Source organism: Bos indicus x Bos taurus, chromosome 23, assembly GCF_003369695.1.
Source record: "Bos indicus x Bos taurus breed Angus x Brahman F1 hybrid chromosome 23, Bos_hybrid_MaternalHap_v2.0, whole genome shotgun sequence".
NCBI classification, from domain to species: Eukaryota; Metazoa; Chordata; class Mammalia; order Artiodactyla; family Bovidae; genus Bos; species Bos indicus x Bos taurus.
In genome coordinates, this window is record NC_040098.1 from 13216433 (window position 1) to 13241550 (window position 25118).

Consider the following 25118-nt stretch of genomic DNA (forward strand, 5'->3'; position numbering starts at 1 on the left):
ACTCTGCATATTAGTTAAATTAGCAGAATGACAGTATACAGCCTTGATGTACTTTGTTTCCAATTTTCCCAACCAGTTTGTTGTTCCATGTTCAGTTCTAACTGTTGCTTCTTGACCTGCATACAGGTTTCTCAGGAGACAGGTGAGGTGGTTTGGTATTCCCATTTTTTAAAGAATTTTCCACAGTTTATTGTGATCTACCCAGTCAAAGGCTGTAGCGTAATCAATGAAGCAGAAGTAGATGTTTCTCTGGAATTCCCTTGCTTTCTCTATGATCCAACAGATGTTGTGATCTCTGGTTCCTCTGCCTTTTCTGAACCCAGCTTGTACATCTGGAAGTTCTTGATTCAAGTAATCCTGAAGCCTAGCATGAAGGATTTTTAGCCTAGCATTACCTTGCTAGGATGTGAAATGAGCACAGTTGTACAGTAGTTTGAACATTGTTTGTCATTGCCTTTCTTAGGGACTGGAACGAAAACCGACCTTTTCCAGTCCTGTGACCACTGCTGAGTTTTTAAAAAATTTGCCGACACGTTGAATGCAGCACTTTAACAACACCATCTTTCAGGATTTTAAATAGCTCAGCTGGAATTCCATCACTTCCACTAGCTTTGTTCACAATAATGCTTTCTAAGGTCCACTTGACTTTACGCTCCAGTATGTCTGGCTCTAGGTAAGTGACCACAACATTGTGGTTATCTGGATTTTTTGCACAACTCTTCTGTGTATTCTTGCCATCTCTTCTTAATCTTTTCTGCTTTTGTCAGGTCCTTACCATTTCTGTTCTTTATCTTGCCCATCCTTGCATGAAATGTTCCCTTGATAACCTCCAGTTTTCTTGAAGAGATGTCTAGCCTTTGCCATTCCCATTATTTTCTTTTATTTCTTTGCACTGTTCACTGAAGAAGGACTTCTTATCTCTTCTTGTTCTCTGGCACTCTGCATTCAGTCAGGTACATCTTTCCCTTTCTCCTTTGCCTTTCACTTCTCTTCTTTCCTCAGCTATTTTGTAAAGCCTCCTCAGACAACCACTTTGGCCTTCTCATATTTCTTTTACTTGGGGATGGTTTTGGTCACTGCCTCCTGTTAGGAACCTCTGTCCATAGTTCTTTAGGCACCCTATCTACCAGATGTAATCCCTTGAATCTATTCCTCACCTCCACTGTATAATCAGCAGGGATTTGATTTAGGTCATAGCTGAATGGCCTAGTGGTTTTCCCTACTTTCTTCAATTTAAGCCTGAATTTTGCAATAAGGAGCTCCTGGTCTGAGCCACAGTCAGCTCCAGGTCTTGTTTTTGCTGACTGTATAGAGCTTCTCCATCTTCAGCAGCAAAGATTATAATCAATCTGATTTTGGTATTGAACATTTGGTGATGTCCTTGTGTAGAGCGGTCTCTTGTGTTATTGAAAAAGGGTATTTGCTATGACCAGTGTGTTGTCTTGACAAAACTCTGTTAGTCTTTGCCCTGCTTCATTTTGTACTCTAAGGCCAAACTTGCCTGTTACATGCCAGGTATGTCTTGACTTCTTACTTTTGCATTCCATTCCCCTATGATAAAAACAACATCTGTTTTTTGGTGTTAGTTCTAGAAAAGTCTTTTAGGGCTTCATAGACCCAGTCAACTTCAGCTTCTTCAGCATCAGTGATTGGGACACAGTCTTGGATTACTCTGATGTTGAATGGCTTACCTTGGAAATGAACCAAGATCATTCTGCTGTTTTTGAGGTTGCACCCAAGTACTTTGGACTCCTTTGCTGACTATGAGAGCTACTCCATTTCTTCTAAGGGATTCTTGCCCACAGTAGATCATCTGAATTAAATTCACCCATTCTCATCCATTTTAATTCACCGATTCCTAAGATGTCTTGGAGAAGGCAATGGCAACCCACTCCAGTGTTCTTGCCTGGAGAATCCCAGGGATGGGGGAGCCTGGTGGGCTGCCGTCTATGGGGTTGCACAGAGTCGGACACGACTGAAGCAACTTAGCAGCAGCAGCAGCAAGAATCTACATTCAATCTTGCCATCTCCTGCATGACTACATCTAATTTGATTCATGGATCTAACATTCCAGGTTTCTGTGCAATATTGTTGTTTACAGCACCAGACTTTCACCACCAGACACATCCACAACTGGGCATCATTTCTGTTTTGGCCAGCCCTCTTCCTAGAGCTATTTCTCTGCTTTTGCCCAGTAGCATATTGGACACATTCCGACTTAGGGGGTTCATCTACCAGTGTCGTATCTTTTTGTTTTTTCATACTCTTTATGGGATTCTTGAGGCAAGAATACTGAAGTGGTTTGCCATTCCCTTCTCCAATGGACCACATTTTTGTTACAACTCTCCACCATGACCCATCCGTGTTGGGTGGCCCTGCACAGCATGGCTTACAGCTTCATTGAGTTACACAAGCCCCTTCACTACGACAAGGCTATGATCCATGTGATCATTTTGGTTAGCTTTCTGTGATTGTGGTTTTTGTTCTGGAGGTTGTGGGACTGTAGTTCTTACTTTGTCTATATGCCCTCTGATGGATGAGGATAAAAGGCTAATGCAAGCTTCCTGATGGGAGGGGCTGGCTGTGGGGAATACTGGGTCTGACTCTGGCTGGCAGAGACATGCTCAGTTCAGTTCAGTTCAGTCACTCAGTCATGTCCGACTCTTTGCGACCCCATGAATCGCAGCACGCCAGGCCTCCCTGTCCATCACCAACTCCTGGAGTTCACTCAGACTCACGTCCATCGAGTCAGTGATGCCATCCAGCCATCTCATCCTCTGTCGTCCCCTTCTCCTCCTGCCCCCAATCCCTCCCAGCATCAGAGACTTTTCCAATGAGTCAACTCTTCGCATGAGGTGGCCCAAGTACTGGAGTTTCAGCTTTAGCATCATTCCTTCCAAAGAACATCCAGGGCTGATCTCCTTCAGAATGGACTGGTTGGATCTCCTTGCAGTCCAAGGGACTCTCAGGAGTCTTCTCTAACACCACAGTTCAAAAGCATCAATTCTTCGGCGCTCAGCTTTCTTCACAGTCCAACTCTCACATCCATACATGACCACAGGAAAAACCATAGCCTTGACTAGACAGACCTTTGTTGGCAAAGTAATGTCTCTGCTTTTGAATATGCTATCTAGGTTGGTCATAACTTTCCTTCCAAGGAGTAAGCGTCTTTTAATTTCATGGCTGTAGTCACCATCTGCAGTGATTTTGGAGCCCAGAAAAATAAAGTCTGACACTGTTTCCACTGTTTCCCCATCTATTTCCCATGAAGTGATGGGACCGGATGCCATGATCTTCGTTTTCTGAATGTTGAGCTTTAAGCCAGCTTTTTCACTCTCCTCTTTCACTTTCATCAAGAGGCTTCTTAGTTCCTCTTCAATTTCTGCCATAAGGGTGGTGTCATCTGCATATCTGAGGTTATTGATATTTCTCCCGGCAATCTTGATTCCAGCTTGTGTTTCTTCTAGTCCAAAGTTTCTCATGATGTACTCTGCATATAGGTTAAATAAACAGGGTGACAATATACAGCCTTGACGTATATTTGGAACCAGTCTGTTGTTCCATGTCCAGTTCTAACTGTTGCTTCCTGACCTGCATACAGATTTCTCAAGAGGCAGGTCAGGTGGTCTGGTATTCCCATCTCTTTCAGAATTTTTCCACAGTTTATTGTGATCCACACAGTCAAAGGCCTTGGCATAGTCAATAAAGCAGAAATAGATGTTTTTCTGGAACTCTCTTGCTTTTTCCATGATCCAGCAGATATTGGCAATTTGATCTCTGGTTCCTCTGCCTTTTCTAAAACCAGCTTGAACATCAGGAAGTTCACAGTTCACATATTGCTGAAGCCTGGCTGGGAGAATTTTGAGCATTATTTTACTAGCATGTGAGATGAGTGCAATTGTGTGGTAGTTTGAGCATTCTTTGGCACTGCCTTTCTTTGGGATTGGAATGAAAACTGACCTTTTCCAGTCCTGTGGCCACTGCTGAGTTTTCCAAATTTGCTGGCATATTGAGTGCAGCACTTTCACAGTATCATCTTTTAGGATTTGAAAGAGCTCAACTGGAATTCCATCACCTCCACTAGCTTTGTTCATAGTGATGCTTTCTAAGGCCCACTTGACTTCACATTCCAGGATGGCTGGCTCTAGGTCAGTGATCACACCATCATGATTATCTGGGTTGTGAAGATCTTTTTTGTACAGTTCTTCTGTGTATTCTTGCCATCTCTTCTTAATATCTTCTGCTTCTGTTAGGTCCATACCATTTCTGTCCTTTATCGAGCCCATCTTTGCATGAAATGTTCCCTTGGTATCTCTGATTTTCTTGAAGAGATCCCTAGTCTTTCCCATTCTGTTGTTTTCCTCTATTTCTTTGCATTGATTGCTGAAGAAGGCTTTCTTATCTCTTCTTGCTATTCTTTGGAACTCTGCATTCAGATGCTTATATCTTTCCTTTTCTCCTTTGCTTTTCTCTTCTCTTCTTTTCACAGCTATTTGTAAGGCCTCCCCAGACAGCCATTTTGCTTTTTTGCATTTTTTTCCATGGGGATGGTCTTGATACCTGTCTCCTGTACAATGTCACGAACCTCAGTGCATAGTTCATCAGGCATTCTATCTATCAGATCTAGGCCCTTAAATCTATTTCTCACTTCCACTGTATAATCATAAGGGATTTGATTTAGGTCATACCTGAATGGTCTAGTGGTTTTCCCTACTTTCTTCAATTTAAGTCTGAATTTGGTAATAAGGAGTTCATGATCTGAGCTACAGTCAGCTCCCGGTCTTGTTTTTGCTGACTGTATAGAGCTTCTCCATCTTTGGCTGCAAAGAATATAATCAATCTGATTTCAGTGTTGACCATCTGGTGATGTCCATGTGTAGAGTCTTCTCTTGTGTTGTTGGAAGAGGGTGTTTGCTATGACCAGTGCATTTTCTTGGCAAAACTCTATTAGTCTTTGCCCTGCTTCATTCCATATTCCAAGGCCAAATTTGCCTGTTACTCCAGGTGTTTGTTGACTTCCTGCTTTTGCATTCCAGTCCCCTATAATGAAAAGGACATCTTTTTTGGGTGTTAGTTCTAAAAGGTCTTGTAGGTCTTCATAGAACCATTCAACTTCAGCTTCTTCAACGTTACTGGTTGGGGCATAGACTTGGATTAGTGCGATATTGAATGCTTTGCCTTGGAAACAAACAGAGATCATTCTGTCGTTTTTGAGACTGCATCCAAGTACTGCATTTCAGACTCTTGTTGACCATGATGGCTACTCTATTTCTTCTGAGGGATTCCCGCCCACAGTAGTAGATATAAGGTCATCTGAGTTAAATTCATCCATTCTAGTCCATTTTAGTTCGCGGATTCCTAGAATGTCGATGTTCACTCTTGCCATCTCCTGTTTGACCACTTCCAATTTGCCTTGATTCATGGACCTGTCGTTCCAGGTTCCTATGCAATATTACTCTTTACAGCATCGGACCTTGCTTCTATTACCAGTCACATCCACAACTGGGTATTGTTTTTGCTTTGGCTCCATCCCTTCATTCTTTCCGGAGTTATTTCTCCACTGATCTCCAGTAGCATATTGGGCACCTACTGACCTGGGGAGTTCCTCTTTCAGAATCCTATCATTTTGCCTTTTCATACTGTTCATGGGGTTCTCAAGGCAAGAACACTGAAGTGGTTTGCCATTCCCTTCTCCAGTGGACCACATTCAGCCATGCTCAGTAAACCTTTAATCCAACTGTCTGCTGATGGGTGGGGCTGTGCTCCCTCCTTGTTAGTTGTTTGGCCTGAGACAACCCAGTCCTGGCACTGAGGCAGGGCTAATGGTGGCCCCCAAGGGGACTTAGGCCAGCACGCACCTCCCAGGACTGTGTTGCCAGTGCCCTGTCTCCACAGCAGGCCACTGTCGACCCACACCTCCATAGGAGACTTTCAAACATTCACAGGCAGGTGTGGCTCCGTCTCCTGTGGGGTCACTGCTCCTTTCCCTGGGCCCTGGTTCACACAAGGTTTTCTCTGTGCCCTCCAAGAGTCTCTGTTTCCCCCAGTTCTGTAAAAGTCCTGTAATCAAATCCCATTGGAATCTTCAACATCAGATTCCCTGGGGATTCCCAGTCCCTTTGCCGGATCCCCAGGTTGGGAAGTCTGAAGTGGGGCCTAGAACCTGTATATGTTTATTTCACTTAAACGTAGCACATTTGTTTAAAGAAGCATTATATATATATTTTTTTCTTTCAGTATTTTAGAATTCATAAAGTAGGAAAACAATCCAGAACGTGGAACCAATTCCTTTTCAGAATACACAGTTGTCTTCAGCCATGATGTGTTTCCCTTGTTTGTTTACTATCCTGAGCATTTCAACACATATGCTCATCTCTTTGTTCAAGAACTGCTGCATTTTGAAACATCAGTTCTGTTTTGATTTCATGTCTCTATATATGCTTCAGGTCTACATCAACCTGTTCATTTATAAAAGTCTAGGGTTTCCACTAAATGATAGCTGTTCAAAAATGATGTAGATTCTATAAACATTGGGAAGAGAACGGTGAAAGATGAAGGATCTTTTAAGTCCACTGGAACCTTTTTTGTGCATTTATTAGTGCTGGAATTTTATTCATATATTTAATGTATTTAACCAAAATCTACAATTAACCTTAGCTACTTGCATTCAAGCTATGTAGCTTACTTTATGTCATTTTAAAGTAGATTGAAAAACAAGAGAATTGCTTATTAGATATACACTGTACTTTTTAGTATATTATACTCTATGCAAAGAGACAGGGTAAACAGTAGTACTATCATGCCAAAACATTTCTAACTGCATAATGATGGGGAGTAAATCATCTTCCATGTCCCTTCTAAGCAATGCATACACTTTCCAAAGTTGGGCACGCCTGTTCTCAAGCCCTCATCTCATACACCTTCACTGCTTGCTGTACTCTCTACAGATGAGGACAGCCATCCACAGATAAGGAAGAGAGAAAGGGAAGAAGGGAGTGAGAGAGGGACAGCCATCCACAGATAAGGAAGAGAGAAAGGGAAGAAGGGAGTGAGAGAGGATGGGTTTTCTGGCCATGAATCCCTTGAGTATGAAGCTTAACTCTAAAGCAACAAGCAAAAACACTGGTGAAATAATCTGTGAGGATGGCTTCCTAGCAGAGAGGGGCTTAGAGAAAAGCCCCCATCTGACTTTGAAAGGAGAAGAAATAAAGGACTATATTTAGAGACTTAGTAAGGATACCTCCACCTCACAGAGAAAGAGAAGTATTCTGTGGTTTGGAAGAGAGAACTAAAGAAGTGCCACAAGATGCATAGTAAACTGAGCTGAGACATAAAATCACACTGTGGGTAGCTCAGGCTGCAGTAACAAGACAGCCTCCATTCTCCCAGTTGCTTAAACAGCATACATTTTCTTTTCACCCACAATATGCATTCAGTGATGATCAGCAAGGTGGCCCTCAGCATTGCATTACACAGGGAACCTAGTGACAGAAGCTTTGCACTGATTTTTTTTGTGTGTGCTTCTTCAATCACAGCAGCAGTGAGAAGAGAGTGAACTGGGCAGTGGTTCTTAAAACTCCTCCCCCAAAGCAATACACATCATTTTGTTGACTAAGACAAGTCACTGAGCCTTACCTAACTTCAGAGCAGGTGGGAGAGAACTAACTTGCTATGTGCGCAGGAGAAGAAAGGGAATGTGTGGTCAACAATATTGACATCTACCATAAACAGTAAACCAGGATGCAGGAACATTCAATAGAGACATAAATCCAGTTCACCGGTATAAAGTATATAAAATATTTCAATGTATAAATATACCAAAGGAACATTTAGACTGTTACCATTGTTTTCTTTGTGATTACAAACAAAGGTGTCTTCTTGTATACATAGGTAAGAGTTTCTTCAAGGAATACATAAGACATACACATGTATATATTTACACACACACACAAATAGAATTGTGCTTGTGGCTCTGAGTCACTTCACTGGCAGGATGTCAGTCCTTTCTTGGTTAATGTATTGAGTTGAAATATTTAATCTTTTCCTCTACGTGATTTGCGCTTTCCCTTTCATGTTTATAAATTCTTTCCTACCCCAAATTTATAAAGATATCTTCCTATATTTTCTCCTAAAAGTTTTCAAATTTTGTTTTTCATGTTGGTTCTTTAATCTATTTAGGATTTATTTTTGGTATGCTATGAAATACGTATCTACTTTCATCTTTTATTCATAAGGTTAGCCGATTTCCCCAGCACCATTTAATGAACAGTTCGTCCTTTCCCCCACTAATTTATGTTACTTTAGTCATATATAAGGTTTTCATAATATCCGAATCTCTTCTTAAGGTCTGTACTCTGTTTCCTTAATTTGCCTAGCCTTGTGCCTTTACCATGCTGTTTTAATGACTAAAATTTTACAGTATCATAAAATCTGACAAAATGAATACTTCTTATTCCCCTTCTTATTTCCTTCAAAATTAACCTCAGTTAGTCTTGGTTCCTTCAGGAAAATTTTTCACTTTGTTTAAGTTTTCAAACATAGCAGCATAAAACTTTTCACAGTATGTCCAAGTATTTTATTTGTTCCTTTTCTTTCTTATTTGATCAGTTCTATACATGTTATTAGCGTTTTCAAGAAATCAGTTTTTTATTTTGTTGACTATTTCATACTTCACTAAATCAGTTCTTTTTATTATTTCCTCCTTCAGTTCCTTTGGATTTATTCTATTTTTTCCAAATATTTGAAGCAAATGTTTAACTAATTAATTTTTTTCTTTTTTTCTGATGAATGCATTTAAAGCTAATATTTTACCTCTAAATCCTGCTTTATCTTTAAATTTTGATATAGTGTTTTGAACAGTATTAGTCAGGTATGGTGTAGAATGTCCCTCCATTTGGGTGTTTTCTGATACAAAGTGTTTTAAAAGCTGATTGCATCTATGTATTTTCTAATTTCCATTAGGAGTTTTGATTTATAAATTATTCATAAGAAGGTTTTTTTTAACTTTTCAAATTAATTACATTGCAATATGGATAAAAAAAAGTATATTCTGTATGATACAGAGTCATTGGAGAATTTGATGAGATGTGCTTTTTTGTGGTCCAGTACACGATTCTTATTAATATTTTACATGTGCCTGAAGAGAATGTGCATTCTCTAATTTGGGAGATGTATGGTTCTATATAGATCTACTATATCAAACTTATTGTGCTGTTCACATCACTTATATGCTTACTAATTAATGGGAGAAGTTTATTTAAATTTTCCACTATGACTATCGATCTGTCAATTTCTCCTTGAAATTCTGTCCATCTTTGCTTTCTATATTTTGAGGCCACGTCACTTCACATATATCATTTTAGAATTATATCCAGTTGGTAGACTGAACCTTTCATCATGGTGCACTGTCATCTTTATTTCGAGTAATGCCTCTGCCCTAAAATCCACATTGTCTGATGTCAAATAAATATAGCACCTTCATTTTGGCTACTATATCCTTAGCATCACTATTCTCTCTTTCTGATCTCTTTTGAATAACATATAATTAGATTTTTGAAAAATTCAGTGTCCTTTGTCTTTTAACTGGCAGATTTATACGACTTATATTAATTGCTATTACCAAGGTGTATACTAATTCACTTTTACTTCTACTTAACAAGACTTTTCCTTTGCTGCTTCCCCAACCTCTCTGTCCACTCTGTTCCTATTTTCTAATGGATTGAAGTTCCTTTATTCTATTTCTATGTGGTTTTTTAAAGACACTAAGTGACATATATATTCAAGGGCTTAGACCTGGTAGACACATTGCCTGAAGAACTATGGACAGAGCTTCCTAACACTGTACAGGAGGCAGTGACCAAAACCATCCCCAAGAAAACGAAATGGGAGAAGGCAAAGTGGTTGTCTGAAGAGGCTTTACAAACAGCTGAGAAAAGAAGAGAAGCGAAAAGCAAGGGATGAAAAGGGGAAGATATATCCAACTAAATGTGGAATTCCAGAGAACAACAAGGAGAGATAAGGCCTTCTTCAATAAACAATGCAAATAAGTAGAGGAAAACAAGAGAATGGGAAAGAGAAGAGATCTCTTCAAGAAAACTGGAAATATCAAGGGAACATTTCATACAAGGATGGGCACGATAAAGGAAAGAAACGGTAAGGACCTAACAGAAGCAGAAAAGATTAAGAAGACGTGGCAAAAATACACAGAACAACTATACACAAAAGATCTTAATGACCCAGGTAACCACAATGGTGCTGTCACTCACATAGAGCCAGACACCCTGGAGTGTGAAGTCAAGTGGGTCTCAGAAAGCATTACTACAAACAAAGCTAGTGGAAGGGATGCAATTCCAGCTGAGCTACTTAAAAATCCTAAAAGATGGTGCTGTTCAAGTGCTGCATTCTGTCTCTGTTCTTTTACTAAATTTTAGATATGCATGCCAGACTTAAAAATGACGAAAACTAAAAATCACATGTTCCCTTCTCCTGAACAATATAAAAGATATTAACACATTTTCATACAAATCATCTGCCTCTTAGCTTGTTATTCTTACCTAACATTTCACTTCTACCTTGTTTTATACTCTCAAAATCAGTCATTATGATCTTATATAGTCAAAACTTACTTATTCACATTCATCAATTTATTCAATCCTAACCCTCCTTTCTTCCTGGCTCAAGTTCCTTCTAAGACACATCCAACAGCAAAGTCTTTGTTTGAAAGTATATTTTGCCACCACTCTTGAGAAATAGTTTAGTTGGATATAGAACTCTAAGTGAAAAGTTGTTTTTCCTCAGTACTTTGAAGATACTTTTGCACAGTCTTCCGCTTCTACTGTTATGTCTGTTACAGTCTGCTATCCCTCTAACAGCTGTGATTTTTTTCTCTACAGTTAATTTTAAGGTTTTCTTTTTGATCTTGGTGTTTTGCAATTTATGTTATGCATGCATACATGCTCTGTCGCTTCAGTTGTATCTGACTCTTTGCGACCCCATGGATTGTATCCTGCCAGACTCCTCTGTCCATGGGATTATCCTAGCAAGAATACTAGAGTGGGTTGCCATTTCCTCCTCCAGGGGGTAGTCCCAATCCAGGGATTGAACCCATGTCTCCTGAGGTTCCTGCAGGATTCTTTACCTCTCAGTCACCTGGGAAGCCCCACATTGTACCTATATGTAGACTAAATTTATCCTGCTCAGGACTGAATATAAGCATTTATGACTTTATCAAGTCTGGAACATTTTTAACCATTGTTTCTGTGAGTACGGATTCTCCTTCATTTTCCATTTTTCCCTTTTCTAGAATTCCCATTAGACCTCTGTTGGGACTTCCCATTCTATTCTGTTTCTTAACCTTCCTTTCATTTTCTCCCTCTTGTTTTTGAAGCATTCTGGGAAATTTATTAAAATTACTATTTGTGTTCACTACATTTCTCCAGGTATGTTCCATCTACTATTCAACCTGTGCACTGACAGGTAAAATTTTACTATCAAACAAAAACTACCCAGTATTGAAAATAAGTGAACTGTAGCCCTACATATCAGAAAGGGTCAATCTTACAAAGAAAGTTGGTTAAGAAAAGCAAGTCAGAAAAACACAAAGGGTATTTATTCTACTTCTGTTGTTTAGTGATAGATATCTAGTGAATCTCACCTATGTGGTAAGATTAGAAAGGAGAGCTAGAGAGTAGTAAACACAAATTCAGATGGATGGTGACCTCTGGATAGGAAGACAGCAGGGATGCAAGTGGGGAGGAACACACAAAGGACTTTGAAAGTTTGCCACTGCTGGGACTTCCCTTGTGGCCCAGTAAGCATGGGTTCGACTCCTGCTTGGGGAGCTAAGATCCCATAAGCCTATCGGCCAAAAAACCAAAATATAAAACACAGCAGTATTATAATGAATTCAATACTGACTTTAAAAATGGTCCACATTAAAAAAAAAAAAAGATTTGGTAATGTTCTATTTCTCAAGCTGGTGAGCATGCAAGTGTTCTTGCTCTCCAAACTATACAGATATATTCTTTATGTTCTTTCACAAACATGAAATACTGGCGTTTTTCTTTAATTTCATATATTTTAACACTTTTTATGAAAACCAGAAAAATGGAAAGCAATTCAGGGGGCTTGAAAGGGTAAACCTTTCAGAATGCTTTAGAATACTGATGTGCTCTATAGTATCTACTAGGTCTTAATAGCTGTCCTTGTTGATTCTCCCCAAGTCTGTCAATTTCCTCCTAAGCTATCTTACTGCTTCACAGTTTTATCCCTAGATGATCTGATTTTAACCAGTAGTCAATTAGTACAGCAGCATCAGAGATAATCATAAAATCATTAATGACATGGTTCTAGCTCTTTGGGAAACAAAGCTGGGAAAAGCACTCAGAACTCCTTTTCTAAAGACATATTTATAAATATTTACTAAAGAAGATTATTTCAGTCTTCAATATTTCTCTAAACAAAACTGCCCTAGTAATACCACCCCCTTTGACCCTCTGGAATCTTAAGGTTGTCTAATATATGCTACATTAAAGAACTTTGCCTTCTTAACAAAATATCTTACATCTGTGTGCTGGAGAAGAGTATTCTATGGTTTCCACTTTGATATATATATTTTTTAAATGTTAAACTCAGTTTACTTATTTTTGACCACAGCAGTACATGTGGGATTTTGGTCCCCTGACCAAGAAAGAATTAAATCTGCACCCCTTGCACTGGAAGCTCAGAGTCTTAACTACTGGACCACCAGGGATGTCCCTCTACTTTGATCTTGACATAATTATTCATTAATACTTCCAGTCAAAGTCTGAGTCTACAAAGGGTGCCCAACACAGAGTATGTAACATATAATACATTGAGATGAACTGTATTATGAAATCTATCCCAACTCCCATATTTACTTTCAAGAAAGTGCTTTTGCAAGAACTCTACTAGCAACTTGATGAGCAACTATATTTACTTCACAAGGTAGAAAATCTGAAGATCACCACTTTTCTTAATTCTTATTCCTATTTTTTAAATAATCAGTCAAATTAACAATATAACGACAAAATGATGCCAACAGGTGGAAAGAAGAGAGAGTAGGGACTTGGGCACAAAGCCCATGGATAACGACTTTCTGTAAATAACCAGGATGAGACCACAGTTTCAGTGCTATGTCCATTCTTAATATCCAAATCAGTACTTCAATCTGATCTAACAGATTCAGCATCTGAGTCTAACAAGGGCAGTAACTTTTCTTTCTTTTCACTTCTGTATTCCCAACTGACAAAAAAGAGGGCCTAGCATATAGGAGGTATTAAATAAATATCTGCTGAATGAGTGAATCAGAGCTGGAAAAGGATGCCTATGTAGGTTATGGCACTTAACCTTGCTTAACATAGCTCCTTACCAAAAGCTAGAAAATCTAAAAGTTCCTGAATAAAGCAGAAAAAATGCTTTCTCAGGGAAAGTTTTCTTAGAAAAGTAAAGTATGATCAATCTCTGGGTCTTGACCTAACATTAAAAAGAAAACAAATATGCCCACTGCAGAGGAGCTGCTTTATTAGCACTATATATACCCCAGCTCTTTCAACTTCTCTTCCCCTGAAAGTATAACCCACATATAGAAAGTTTGGTCACTCATGGTAGACTAAATTATTTTCTGATAGGAAACGGTTTGGGGGAAAACAGGGGGAAGAGGAAAAATGTATATAATAACATGATTTTTAAAGATTACAGAAGCTCTTCTATGCCTGATGGTACTGCTGTCTGCTCTAGTCACACTACAGGAGTTCCTACAGAAGAGATATCCTAAATGTCACTGCTGGGTTTACTAATATGGGCCACTTCTTTCATTTCAGCAGGAAATAATTTGGTTATTTATTCTTCTTCCCAGAAACACAAACCTCAGCCTGCCTAGTTGGACTGCCTAATAATCACTCAATGATCTGAATAAGGTCCATGATCTATTTTCCTGGGAAAAATTAGAGAGTGATTCTAACTGACTGCAACACACAGAAGGTGCCATACTGTTTTCCCTCCCATAGGGGCCAGGCCACTCCCCATCTGAGTGTTCATTACCATCTTTCACATGCGTCTGATAAATTTATTAAAAACACCATCTGGATGGGATTCAGCTTTGTGCTGTATTTCCAGTCTTCCAGTTTCCTCCCTTGTCCCACTGGAATTTCTGCCCCAATTTGTGTCACTTTGTTTACAAAACCATACTGCCAAAATCCAGTGTCTCGCCTGTCTCTTGCCGGTTTTCCTTTGCTATCCTTCAGCTGTGTACCTCTTACAGTAGCCTGTGCTAGGAGCAAAGGCAAAAGGGAAGTGCCTAGGCAGAAATTACTTTTCCCCCTCTGTGCACACAGCAATTCTGTTCAGACAAATTTAATTTGCTGCTTCTGAATGCAAAAATTGCATGTTAACAAAGTGTATACATCCTGCAAGTGTCTGAATATTGGGATGACTCAGGCTTGGGGAAAAACTGATCTGAAAACAATTTTACTGTTCTCTGTTGTTACGCAGCACCAGGGGTGGCCAACCGCCGGCCTGTAAATTTAATTCAGGAGTAATAAATTTTTTAAAAGGCAGTATTACTTCACTAGGACATGACCTGAGGGCCACCTGTACCAGCAATATTTAAAGATAAGACTGACATGTTATTTAACCATCTCCAGGGATCACCTTTGAGAGATAGGGGGAAAAAAAACCCACTTGAAGCAGATTTTTAAAGTGAAATGGCACTTACAGAGGATTGTCAGCTTCAAAAATAGTGCTTGTGTTGAGCTTCATTCAATGTTTCCCTGGCTATTTTCATTATAAACTGTTTTCTAACAGCACAGCGGTTCATGCAGCCATCAAGGGCTTAATGGTCTTAGGCTAGGTTCTTCTCTGCTGCTAAGACTTTCAGAGATACAAAGTATTTCCTTCAAAAAACAACTAGGACTATCAACTTAAGGTCACATCTAGAGAGTCCCCACTACAGATGTACAGTTTTATTTTTTTACAGGGACTCCCCCAACAGGGGGCCTATCTCCAAGCCTACATAGAAACTGTTGCTGACCAAGCAAGCTTTCAAGCAAACTGCAATCCAACCTTCTTTTTTTTTTTTTCCCCAACCTTCTGTCAACTTACTTTAAAGGAAAAAATATTCACAGCTGTTATGTCTGAACAGCTGTAAAAGAACAATAGCTAATTAGAGCACAAGCCCATCTTTCTTAGAAACTATCAAAAAGCTACCAAAATGTATTCACCACTGGTACTAAGTTACATTCATTCCTGGTTTTATCTATCAAGGTGAAAAAAAAATCACTTTTCTTAGTGCAGTTGACTATGGAAAACAGTATGGAGGTTTCTCAAAAAACTAAAAACAAAGCTGTCATATGATCCAGCAGTCCCATTCCTGGGCATATATCTGGACAAAAATATAATTTAAAAAGATACATGCACCCTATGTTCACAGCAGCACCATTCACAACAGCCAAGAATGGAAACAACCTAAACATCCACCAACAGATGAACAGATAAAGATGTGGCACCATACACACAATGGAATACTACTTCGCTATAAAAAGAAAGGAAATAATGCCATATATGCAGCAACACGGATGGAACGAGAGATTATCATACTAAGTAAAGTAAGTCAGAACGAGAAAGACAAATACCATATGATATCACTTATACGTAGAATCCAAAATATGACACATGAACTTTTATAAAACAGAAACAGAGTCATAGACACAGAGAATAGACTTGTGGCTGCCAGGTGGGCGGGAGGGTGGGAGATGGAGGGAGTAGGCGTTTGCATTAGCATATGTATGCTATTATATATAGATGGATAAACAACAAGGTCCTACTGAATATACAGCACAGGGAAATATATTCAGTATCTTGTGATAACCATAATGGAAAAGAATATTTTAAAAGTGTGTGTGTGTGTGTGTGTGTGTGTGTGTATGTATGTATGTATGTATAACTAAATCATTTTGCTATACAGCAGAAATTCAGTTCAGTCGCTCAGTTGTGTCTGACTCTTTGCAACCCCATGAACTGCAGCATGCCAGGCCTCCCTGTCTATCACTAACTCCTGGAGTCTACCCAAACCCATGTCCAGTGAGTCAGTGATGCCATCCAACCATCTTATCCTCTGTTGTACCCTTCTCCTCCTGCCCTCAATCTTTCCCAGCATCACGGTCTTTTCAAATGAGTCAGCTCTTTGCATAGGTGGCCAAAATACTGCAGTTTCAGCTTCAACATCAGTCCTTCCAATGAACACCCAGGACTGATCTCCTTTAGGATGGACTGGTTGGATCTCCTTGCAGTCCAAGGGACTCTCAAGAGTCTTCTCCAATACTACAGTTCAAAAGCATCAATTCTTCGGCACTCAACTTTCTTTATAGTCCAACTCTCACATCCATACACGACTACTGGAAAAATCATAGCCTCAACTAGACGGATCTTTGTTGGCAAAGTAATGTCTCTGCTTTTTAATATGCTATCTAGGTTGGTCATAGCTTGCCTTCCAAGGAGTAAGCGTCTTTTAATTTCATGGCTGCAATCACCATCTGCAGTGATTTTGGAGCCCCCAAAAATAAAGTCTGACACTGTTTCCACTGTTTCCCTGACTATTTGCCATGAAGTGATGGGACTGGATGCCATGATCTTCGTTTTCTGAATGTTGAGCTTTAAGCCAACTTTTGCACTCTCCTCTTTCACTTTCATCAAGAGGCTTTTTAGTTCCTCTTCATTTTCTGCCATAAGAGTGGTGTTATCTGCATATCTGAAGTTATTGATATTTCTCCCAGCAATCTTGATTCCAGCTTATGCTTCTTCCAGCCCAGCGTTTCTCATGATGTACTCAGCATATAAGTTAAATAAGCAGGGTGACAATATACAGCTGTGACGTACTCCTTTTCCTATTTGGAACCTGTCTGTTGTTTCATGCCCAGTTCTAACTGTTGCTTCCTGACCTGCATACAGATTTCTCAAGAGGCAGGTCAGGTGGTCTGGTATTACCGTTTCTTTCATAATTTTCCAGTTTATTGTGATCCACATAGTCAAAGGCTTTGACATAGTTAATAAAGCAGAAATAGATGTTTTCCTAGAACTCTCTTGCTTTTTCAATGATCCAGTAGATGTTGGCAATTTGATCTCTGGTTCCTCTGCCTTTTCTAAAACCAGCTTGAAGTAAATCAATTATATTTTAATCAAAAAATCATTTTTCAATCACATAGTATATTGTATCACATTGCTGAAGAAAAGCCTTTAAACTTTTCTTTTCCCAAATTATCTCCACGTTCCCAGCTCTGTGGGAAGGTTGCTTCCTAACACAGTTCCAAAGGATTCAGTCACGTCTACAGGGGGAGAGCATGGGAAGAAAACAGACCATGCCTTTTGAATGCTGGAGACCCCATTACTCACAACCTCTTTTCTTTTTTTCTTTGTTCATTTTTGTCTGTTTCAGTTAGTATAATCTCAGTGTTCTCATCATTCCTGTTACAGTTCCAATTGTGACATCACCAAAAGTTGCCCAAATAACACCGTATCTTGAGATTATAAAGACTCTGACAATCATGCTGGGTCCTATTTAGCCAGTGATAGGAAAAGGTTAACACTCTTCCAAACTTTAAGGCTCTCCTTCCTCCCAAAATATGCAAATTTTCTAACTTTAGAAAGCTATAGCTCTGAACATTTCTGAGAACATGGCAGTTTTCCAGAAAACGGAGGTGAGAAATCAGAGGTGGCTGTTCCCAGGGGCAAAGGTGAGATGCAGTGGGCTAGTGGTTCCCAAGTGTGCAGGCTCACCAGGACCAGTGACTTCTTACACTGAAGCCTTTGAGGGAAAGCATGTTCCGGATCTAACTGCTTAAGAGGTTTACCCTCTTATGTGTAGTTTTCAAACTCCAGCATTCGTGCTGGAGGTTTTAGCTGTGAAAATCTTCAATTCAAAAAGACCTTAAAGGATCAAGCATCGCATGAAGCAGGGCACTCAAAGCTGGTGCTCTGGGACAACTCAGAGCGATAGGGTGGGGAGGGAAGTAGGAGGAGGGGTTCAGGATGGGGGAACACATGTGTACCCGTGGCTGATTCATGTTGATGCATGGCAAAAGCCACCACAATATCGTAAAGTAATTATCCTCCAATTAAAATAAATTATTTAATTAAAAAAAAAGAATCAAGCATTGGATGTTTAATAGAGGTAACCACTGCAGTATATCAGAGAGGGATTCATTCTGTAGGCAACGCCTTTAAATTTAGGACAAAGGAATTTCCAGATGCCAGAAAAAATAGATTTCAAACATCAAACTCTGTGTTTGAACTAATAGGCAATATCTCAATGGGGTGATTTTTTCCTTTTCTCTGGAAATAATCTGTCAGAGAAATAAGATTCTACATCTGTCCCCTACATCAGGACAAGTTATTCATGCTGACATGGGGAAAAATACCTAACATGCAAAGAGTCATTGGAATTGGTCTTGCAAGTTTTGGAAACTCTTTCTCAAAACAATTTAAAAGTTATAATGTGAAGGGCATCTTTTTCTATGACTAGTATCATAAGAGTTTTACATGGATTTATTTTTTCTTATGTCCTGAAAGATGTTGAAATTAACAGTTATTTTTGTTCCACACTACTGGCTGAGGTTTTATCATGCCACAACAGTTTTGTGACTCAAGATCAGAGATGTCACCACAGTTTGGGAGGAATATTTCTCATTCATGTTAAGCACAGAAAATAGGATGTGCAAATCTTTTTTTTTTTTAAGGTCCTCAAAAGAAGTTGTGATTTGCAAGAAAATGTTTGTTTTTTTCAACTATCATTTTAACAAAGTAGTAGTTAACGTCTTTCTATTCTAAGCTGGAGGATGTATCTGGTTCAAACTTTAAGTCAGAATGATTCTAAAATAATGGGTAACTAGTCTTAACATCTTGAATGATGGTCTTTTAAAATGTATCAATAACTATTAAAATTTGCATTTTTACTAACAATAGTTATCAGCGGTGAGGCATTTAAACATTATGGGGAACTCTGTACATTTTACAGAAAATGTCCCAATCAGATCTCTGGCAAGTACAATTCCACATTGGCAGAAACTTCCCGCCACAGATTTTGAAGGCAGAGAGAAAAATGTGGGAGACCATACCAAATTCTCATGTTTTAGTTCCCATAAACCATTCTGAATTGAGCTGTGTGAGAAGAAAGAATCTCTGAGAATCTCAAGGGAGCGAGACTGGAATTTAGAAGACACATATGGGTAAAGGTGAATCTTAACTTGTGAATACTGAGCTTTCAGAACTGAGACTGTAATCAAACCCTACAGGATGCCTGAGGGAGACTTGCTCCCTGGGCTCCCCTACTCTTAGCCTGAGGGGCCAGCACAGGGCTGAGCAATCCCCTGGGTCAGACTGAGGCTGTGCTTCCCAACAGGTGAACTGGGGGTCCCTGGGGAAATCTGTCTACCTTGCTTCAAAGACTGACAATCAAAGTCTTGCCAGTGACCTGGAATGACTTTACCCATACTCCTAAATAAAGCAGTTATGAGGAAGAAAAAAAAAAAAACCTCAGGAAAAAGGACAATTTATACTACCTCAGGAGACCAAAGTTAATCTAGATTGAAGAATCATGCGGTGTTTTCCAGGAAGCCCACAGTGTCTGATGAAAATACACTAAGAAAGAAAGAAAGAAAGTGAAGTTGCTCAGTCATGTCCGACTCTTTGCGACCCCATGGACTGTAGCCTACCAGGCTTCTCTGTCCATGGGATTTTCCAGACAAGGACACTGGAGTGGGTTGCCATTTCCTTCTCCAGGGGATCTTCCCAACCCAGGGATTGAATCCAAGTCTCTTGCATTGTAGGCAGATGCTTTTACCGTCTGAGCCACCAGGGAAGATAACATTAAAAGGGAAAATACACTAAAAGAAAGCTTAAAAAGCACCTCCTGCTATTACTCTCAATTAATTATTCTTTTAATGGTTTACACTTGGTGCTTCAAAAATGAAAAATGGGTATGAGCATTTTTAAATGGAATTTTATTATGAATATTCTGGGACCTGGTAGTTAGGAAGTATCTTGTTTCTGAATTCTAGCTCTCTTTGCATCATGCCTACATACTTTAATTCTGAGAGGGCAAATGTGTGCTACCCTGCCTGCCTTCAGCTTGAACCTCCAGTGGAAAGCAGGTACCTGAAGTGCTCACCTCAGTTCTGTAAACCGTCTCCCAGGCAATCTCAAGGAGGCTGTTTAACCACCCTGTAATTTGATTTCTTTACCCATAGAGAAAAGAATCCTATCTTCTCTCTGCCTTCTTATGAATAGTGAAAAAATATATTAGATCATATTCATAAAAGCATCTCAAGATTTTCAAAGAATCACAATATCCAGGCTTGGTACTTCACTAGTCATGAAGAGTCAGGCTCTTCCCAAAATGGTACAGGTAGGTGGGACAAGCATTTCAGAAATCTGGGTATTTCATAGAAGGGAGACTTTCATTCTCATGAGCTACCTTGTAATCATAAAAGGAAAGGAGGCAGGGGAGGGGAGAACCAGTAACAATTCTACTGACCAGTAAAAACCTATTAGCACCTGCTAGTGTAATATGCAGCTGGCAGTTTCAGAATAACCAAGAAAGCAGTTCCTTCTGGTCGATATTTGCTGGGGACAGCAATTTCTGACCTCCTGAATCAGATCAAGATCATGGGAGCTATTAGAGCAAAGAAGGATCTTTGCGCTAACAGTACAGTGGTTAGGTGTCTCTTTCCATTAAACAAAAGGGTCTGCCCACAACCTGCCTTCTAGGATAGTCACTAATTTGAGGTTTGATGAGTTATCACAATTGAGTGAACAAATCAAAGTGCATTAAAAAAAATGACAGACACAAATAGGTGTATAGTTTATCAGTGATATGGACAGTGATAAAAGCCTTGTGAGTGCCCTCCTCTTCTTGGGTGAAAGCAGGAGGGGAGCGGGGGGAGAGGAGAGAGAGGTTCCCTACAGTATTTAGATGGTCTTCAAATGTCCAAAATTTCCTTAGGGTGTGCTCGTTGCCAAGTTGACAGATGTTGCTGGAAAAACCTGTAGTATTCTGAAGAAAGGCTAACCTTTCAAGAGTGAGAGAGGGGGAGGGAGGCAGTGCACCAGTTCAGAGAAAAGACGACATTGAACTAGACAGCAAGCTACCCTTAGCAAGCCTGGATGTTTGAAAAGCTGTGATAATACTGCCAAAGAGAACTATCTGGGGAGAAATCTCATTTCACCATGGTTTCCCTTGCTGTGAGTTTAAATTCATTTTTAAAACTAAATATTCGGTGCCCTAGACAAATCAATAATTATTAATTATAACTTTTTTTAAACCACCAAGACTCTGTGTGCTAAGTTGTACATTCCCCCAAAATTAGTTATGGCCATGCCGTTTTATACTCTCTCCTATGCGTCTGCTAACTTTCTTCATTCACTCTTCCTTGCTGTACTTTATACAGAAAGAGAAATGGGTTCCTCAAAGCAGACTGCCAATGAGCTTGCCCCAGACTTCCCTGCTGAGTGCATACATGCATGCTTCTGTTGCCTGATCGGCCCTTGACATTTCCTACAGACAGACTTCCAACAGAGAATTGAGAAGGCAGAGTATTCATTTAAGGAACAAAATGGCGGTTTAGCAAAGCCCCAGTGCTTTTCCTCTAAGTAAGAGGGAAAAGCACATTGGGGCTTCTTTGAGATCTTCAGCCTGTAGGTCAGCCAGGGTGGCCAAGTCAGCATTTGACATGATCAGAGCCGGGGCTGGGGAAGAAGAGGAACACCGAGCGTGGACCTTCCTTTTCAGACCTTCCTTTCCAGCGCATGTTTCACTGCCTCTGTCCTCTTCCTGAGGAGGACCGCATCTCCTTTTACCTCCAAGATAGTTCCCTTACTTTCCCAACTCTAAACCTCCCGCTCAAAATTCCATGTGCCCTTGCTCATTAATGTGACCATTAGTCATTTTTCCCTGTGACCTGATACACCCAATGTTTTTATCAGCTCTGTTAAGGAAAGACTCATCTAATGTCTGCTTCTGAAAGGTAGATTACCAACCTACCCATTTAAAGATTAACAGTAATGTGCCATAAGGAAAATTATACCTCCGGCATGAAAACCTGCAATTGGGGAACAATTTTACAGGATCACATTCATTTATATCAATTATCTTGTTTATCAAAGACAATGAAACCCAAACTGGTGGTAAAAAGGTACAGAGTGCACTGTGAGGAATAATTAGGTTGTATCCTCCCAGAGGCCGATAGCCATTTACCACTTCACTTTGGGAGGTGATGTTCACAGTGTCTGTTCTATAACTCCCTTCACATTAACTTTCAAATGTTAAAAGCAGGCAATTAATTGTTTACTATACAAAATGTCACATATGTAAAATACTGAGATATAAAATTATTGTAACTGATCTACCATAAGAAACCCTGCCTTTTAGATTTAATAGCTTGTTTGTCAGTCTCGGGGTCTCAGCTTAACTGCCATTATATAGACTGTGGATGCCAGGTAGTCGCTGTCTGACAGTCTCTGCATGCGCTGCATCCTCAGCCAAATGAGAAAGAAAAATAAAATGATATGACAATTACTATTATAGTTTCAAGTAATATGTACTAAGAAGAATGGGAGACGTCTGCACAGCCATGTCACGTATTCTGATTTCATCCTAACTCTGAGAACAAGATTCAGAGAATCATGACGTAAAGCTTATCAAAGCAGTTTAAACTGACGAAGCCGCATCATCCAAGCTCTCTGAAGCCGCTGGGTGCTGACACCTGGAGCCTGTGTCTACCCAGAACCTCTCCGCCATGAAACTACACACTAGCATGGGAGTTTCTTTTCCATCACCGGCCGAATTTGCAGAGATCAAATCCCCTTTCTCTCTGCAACCCAGTATTCCCATCTTACCAAAACCAACCTTTCTGGCAATCTCTTGGTCTTTAGGCTCAAAGAATCCAATTCTCCTCTAGAGTCATAAAAATCAGACAGGAAGGAGAAGAGTACAGCTGGAAAGAAAGGAGAAGTGGAATAAAGCAGGATGTTTCTATGAGGAAGGAAAGGAAAGGCTAGAAAATCAGCTGGGGTGGGAGGGAGGCCAGGAGAGTTCCTTGAAATCCATGATAGAATTTATACACCCAAATACTTAGGGCTAAAGTTTCATAAAACAAATGAATAAAAATAGATACAGGCTGACTATGGAACTCCTGTTTCAGCTCATTTCCGTGGGCACATGATGGAAAACATACCATTCTGTGCCCATAGTAGGTTAAGCCCTTCTGACATCACTGAGGTCTTGAATAGGCATGAATTGACTTGACTAATCCATACAACCAGTGAAGCACTGGTAAAAACTCACAGCTACAACAGCTCATCAAGTCATCGAATTTATAGTTAGCAAAGAACCTTGAGGACCACTTAGTTCAAAGCATAGGTAATTTATATCTTATTACATATTGACCCAGAAAACAGAAAAAGAGAGAAAGCTTCTCAAGTCATTTTAATATAACTTTGGTTATAAAATGACTGAGAGACAAGATAAGAAATTTATAGGCTCATTTTATCTACGAAAATAGGTGTAAAACCCCTAAAATAAATATTAGCCAACAAATCCAATAATTATTTAGAAAATACATCATGTCTAAGAAGCAATTATCCTAGAAATACAAGTATGGGTCATCATCAGAACATCTGTCATTTCAGTGGGTTAAAGAGAGATTGTGAGCAAAGGAGTGGTCCAGTAAATAGCTCTGGCTGAGGCTTCCCTGGTGGCTCAGTGGTAAAGAATCTGCCTGCCTATGCAGGAGACACAAATTCAATCCCTAGTCTGGGAAGATCCCACATGCTGCCGAGTAGCTAAGCCTGGGGACTGCAACTACTGAGCCTGTGCCCTAGAACCTGGGGACTGAAACTGCTGAAAGCTGCGTGCCCTCGACCCCGAGCTCCAAAATAAGAGAAGACCGTGTGCTTAATGAAGAGGAGCCCCCGTTCACTACTGGCGAGAGAGAAGCCCTTGCAGGAGTGAAGACCCAGAACAGCCATAAATAAATAAATAAAATTATTTCTAAAAATATTACTCTGGCTGGAGCATAGAAGACAAGAGAGGATGTGGGGAGACCCATGAGTAGAAAGACTAGCACAGTGGTGAGGAGGGGGGTGGTGCCTTGCACCAGGGTGGTAGCAGCAGCAATGGCCCCCCAAATCACTAGGAATTACAGAAATGCAAATTAAAATAACAGCAAGATACTACTTTGTGGCCATCATAAAGGCAAAGAGTAGAACACATGTATTAAGTGTGGGTGTGGACTTGGGGAGGAAAAGGCTCTGTGACGTGCACTCCTGGTGGTGGGAGTGTAAACTGGCATCTGCCTTGCAGGAAGGCAGCATGGCAGGATGGATCAAAGCTGAAGATGTGCGTGCTTGAGTACTCAGGGATCATACACAGAATACAGGCCTCAGAAAAAAGGTTCAAAGGAGACAGACACAAGGGAACTCCCTGCAGCACTGTTTTTCAGAGCAAGAAGCTGAAGGTGACCTAGGTCACCACCACCAGGGCAATGAATGGAACGGGTGAGATAGTAACAGCACCTACTTTACAAGACTGCCATGAAGGCTAGACGATGATATGTAAAGAGCTTAGAACAGTGTCTGGCAAACAGTAAGAACTTTATAAATTCACTAATAATATATATAGTTATTATGATGAAATACTAAGTAACATTAAGAAACAATGATGTACAGCTCATAGTACTCATAATACTAGGTGATACATAGTACTTACACATAGTACTCATAATACTATAGTATACTATAGGATACATAGTACTCACAATACTAGGTGAGAAAAGTATGAAAAAGAATAAGACTTATGGCATGAAACATTATTGATGATTAAAACACATATATACTCCTCCCTCCCCCAACATTACAGATTTTTCCAAATATACATACACATTAAGGACATAATGAAACATATTAGACATGGTCATAAGGAGAGGGGAGCAGGAGTGGGATTCAACAAAGGTGAGGAAACATAAATAAAAGAGAAGGCCTTGCTTGGATCACTAAGGATGATGTATTATGACCTAAATTATATAATAACACGGTTATCTACACAAAAAGGA

At 39.8% G+C, this 25118-nt stretch overlaps 1 protein-coding gene across 3 annotated transcripts in view; it reads right to left on the bottom strand.

The window, feature by feature from the left end:
• BTBD9 (BTB domain containing 9) overlaps positions 1–25118 on the bottom strand; it is a 421919-nt gene that overhangs the window by 107108 nt on the left and 289693 nt on the right. The window lies entirely within an intron of this gene.